This window comes from Enhydra lutris, unplaced genomic scaffold (assembly GCF_002288905.1).
Source record: "Enhydra lutris kenyoni isolate GAN:26980312 unplaced genomic scaffold, ASM228890v2 scaffoldscaffold28, whole genome shotgun sequence".
Lineage (NCBI taxonomy): Eukaryota > Metazoa > Chordata > Mammalia > Carnivora > Mustelidae > Enhydra > Enhydra lutris.
The window spans coordinates 3,644,783-3,648,999 of NW_019154112.1; the positions used below are offsets into that span (position 1 = coordinate 3,644,783).

Consider the following 4,217-nt stretch of genomic DNA (forward strand, 5'->3'; position numbering starts at 1 on the left):
GTTTGAAATCAGGGGTTGTGAGACCTCCTGCGTTGTTCTTCTTTCTTAAGATTCTTTGGCTTTGGGGGGGGTCTTTTGTAGTTTCATACAAATTGCAGGATTATTTGTTCTAGTTCTGTGAAAATTGCCATTGGTATTTTGGTAGAGATTGCATTGAATCTGTGTATCACTTTGGGTAGTACAGACACTTTAACAGTATTAATTCTTCCAGTCCATAAGCACAGTATACCTTTCTATTTATTTGTATTGTCTTTAATTTCTTTCGTCAGTGTCTTATAATTTTCAAGGTACAGGTTTTTTACCTTCTTGGTTAACATTATACATATGTATTGTATTCTTTTGGGTGCAGTTGTAAAGGGGATTATTTTCTTAATTTCTTTCTGATGGTTTATTATGATTGCTATTATTATTATTTAGAAATACAACCAATTCCTGTATATTAATTTTCTATCCTGCAACTTTACATAATTCATTTATTCTTCTAAAATTTTCTGGTGGAGGGCCACCTGGGTGGCTCAGTTGGTTGAGTGTCCAACTCTTGATTTCCACTCAGGTAATGATCTCAGGTTTCTGAGATCAAGCCCTGTTTGGGCTTTGCACACTCAGTGCAGTCTGCCTGAGATCCTCTCTCTCCGTCTCTCTCTGCCCCTCCTCCTGCTCGCTCTCCAAATTAATTAATTGATTGACTGATTGATTGAGTGGTTTAAAAAAATCTTTATAAAATATGTTAATTTTTTTTTTACTTGAACAGAATTAATCAAGGCTGAACTCCTACTCTTTGTCAGCTTTTTCCACATCATGGGTTTAATAGGGTAACTCTTTTGATAATATAGAATTAATTTAAAATATATAGAGTATGCCTAATTACTTCTGTTTAGTAGTTAATTAGTAATTAATTACTTCTAATTACTTCTTCCTGTTTTATAAGGTAAAAGATTAAGCCTTTGGTGCCATCCAGTGGTCAAGTGGGTAATGTTTTTTTTCTTTTTCTTTTTCTTTTTTATTTTAGATTTAAAGATATCGACAGTTTTAATTTCTGAATCCAGGATCTGGGTTTCAGAAAGGCAACAAAAACAAAAAATTTCTGGCAGAAACTGATTACTTTATTAAGTGCACAGGTACCTGAGAGTGAGCAATTGTTTTAGATTTTGCTATCCTAATAACCAGAGTGACAATAAAACATTTAAAAATAAATATAAAGATGGTAACATAAAATATAACTTTTAGGTCTCTCAGAAGCAAAGGGATTTTACTTATTTCAAAAATAACTTGAGAAAATGACAGCACAAAACACTCAAAGTTATCAGGATACTGAGAGTATTCTAAAATAAATCTCTGCTAGCTAGGTGGATTATACTAAAGGAAAAAAGAAATTTTTTCTACAACTTTTTAAAAGCATAATGAATATCCCAAGACCAAGTCTGAATCACAAGTTTTCTCCTTTTTTGGTTGTTAATTTTAATACATCATTATGTATGTGTTTTAATCATACAGAAATACATATATAATTGGATGACAATATTATTTAACTTCAGCTTTTAGATGTAACTAACTTTATTAACACAATACACCAATATGTGTGTCACATTGAATTTACCACCTTAATCTGAGTTGTGCAAAACAAATACAGATAAGAGTATATATACAAAAGCTGCTTGATGATCCAGTAATCTTTTTATCTGTCTCTATGAATTATTTCTTTTTTTTTTCAGGTTTTATTTAAATTAAAGCTAGTTAGCATATAGTGTATTATTAGTTTCAGAGGTAGAATTTAGTGATTCATCAGTTGTGTGTAACACCCAGCGCTCATTCCATCACGTGCCCTCCTGAATGCCCATCCCCCAGTTACCCCATCCCCCACCCACCTGGCCTCCAGCAACCGTCAGTTTGTTTCCAAGAGTAAAGAATCTCATGGTTTGCCTCCCTCTTTTTTTTTTTTTTTTTTAATTTTACTTATTTGTCAGAAAGAATGAGAGCACAAGCAGGGGAACAGCAGAGGGAGAGGGAGAAGCAGGCTTCCAGCTGAGCAAGGAGCCTGATGCGGGGCTCAATTCCAGAACCCTGGAATCATGACCCGAGCCAAAAGCAGACACCCAAACAACTGAGCCACCCAGGCGCTCCTTGCCTCCCTCTTCTATGAATTATTTCTTTTCAGAATATTGCCGGTAATCAAAAGTCACTTATTCAATAACTCAAATTAATCTAAAGTCATAAAATCATTTAAGTTGAGACTATAGAGCAACATAATCACTTCTGATCTTACAAATCTTTCAAAGAAACAAAATTTTTAAACTTTACAAAGAGAGTAAGTAAAATAACTAAGTCAAATGATTTGCAGCATTGTCTAAAGTTCACAAGAACCAATCATTTAAAAAAATGGAAGCGTGTCTTGTGATAATGTAGTTAGATTAGCTGTGTATGTTTACATTTAAGTTTACTTCCCAGAAACGGAGACAACAAATGAGTCAAAGAACGAGGAACAAATCCCTTTTTTCCCCAAAACCAATTTACAGTGATAAAAATCCTATGAATAGCTGGGGAAAGTAGGAAATACAAAGGGGTAGGAGGACTGACTACAAAAGGGCCAGAGGGAACTTGGGGGACAACTAAAATACTCTGTATACTGGTTGGGGTAGCAGTTATATGGCACATACATTTGCCAGAACTCATGATACTGATACTTCAAATGTTTCCATTTGTCTTATGTAAATTACACCTCAATAAATTTGATTAAAAACCCTAAAATGAGATCAAAAGTTTCCATTGTGATGTTTCTGGGCCTTAGCAACAGAGAACCAAAGAGGTCATTTTGTCAAGCATAATGCAAACATACCTTTTCCCTTTTCAATTTTTAAAATTTAGTTTGTTTAAACTAAAGAACAAAACAAAACAATTCACCCATTTCTACCACCCCCTACCCCCACAAATTATTTTTGTAGGTCAGGTAGTTTATAATTTGCTTCCAACAAAATAGAAGGAGGACCTAACCAAGTTGTAAGTTGTTACATTATTTAAAATAATTTTTGATGATACTTCACTAAAATAAAACTCTGCAGAAATTCAAGCAGTTAAGCGAAACTGCTACAACAAAATTCCACCCATTAGCACCTACTTACCTATGTGCACAAAGTTTCCAAGCTTAAAAGGAAAATTCAAAATAAAACTAACGTTACATTTTTGTCTCATTCCAGAAATAAGTATTATTTATCCACAGATACATTAAATTAATTGGGGAAAGAGCCATCTATCTCCTAAAGAGATTCATTGTCAAGATAATTTTAATTTTTTATGGCTGATCATTACTTTTTAAAATGTCTAATAAATTTATATGCTTTTGATCTATTATATACTACACCAGATTGCAAACAGTCAAACAAAAGAAGCATTTTTTTTTTTCTATTAAGGGCATTTTATTTGCATGTATGTATTACATCCCTAGAAAAAGAATCCCAGGATTCTCCCTCCTATGTGATTTCGTCTTGCTTCTTCACCGTCCATGATGCCAGCTGAGGTTGTCAGGACAATGTAGGATGGCAGCAGGTTATTCTACCATTTTCTAGATCTTTCAGTTGCACATTAAATCTGAGGCTGATTACTCCACACTTGTTTAACCTGCCCGTGATATTCACAACAATTTTCCTAGCTCCGTGATCATCAACGATTTCAAATTCGCCAACTTGACTGTGCTTCCTCATCACAGTGAGAAACCGGATGATGACTTTGGAACATGGCTTAATAAAAACCTGGTGTTTGCCTCTCTTTTCAGCGGTGTTACTGTTCTGGAAGGCATCTGCCAGGGCATTTGTGTGTACCATTATGGCAGCACGGAAGGATGGCAGAAAGAGCACAGAAGAAACATTTTAACTCTTAGAAATTTATGGCAATAGAAATTCATTTTGATAGATTTGATAGATTGTTGGGGTTTTTTAAGATTTTATTTCTAAGCAATCTCTACACCAAACCTGGGGCTCAAACTTACAACCCTGAGATCAAGAGTCACATGTTCTACTGACTGAACCAGCCATGCATCCCTACAGATTTTGGTTTTGCAGAGAAGTAAAATATGGTGACCAACCAAAATATTTTGCGTGTTTAAATTTAGGATAAAAGTTAGGCAAGCTGAGAATAAAATTGGAGAAAAGAAAAACAAAGTAAAAATGTCTTTATATTTAGGAAACAGTTGCCGGATATAAACTCTTGGATACATTTTTTTTTTT

The 4,217-nt window shown here is 34.2% G+C and overlaps 1 pseudogene; it reads right to left on the reverse strand.

Moving 5' to 3' along the window:
• Window positions 1-3,435: 3,435 nt before the first annotated feature.
• On the reverse strand, window positions 3,436-3,818 carry LOC111152395 (annotated as a pseudogene).
• Window positions 3,819-4,217: the final 399 nt, after the last annotated feature.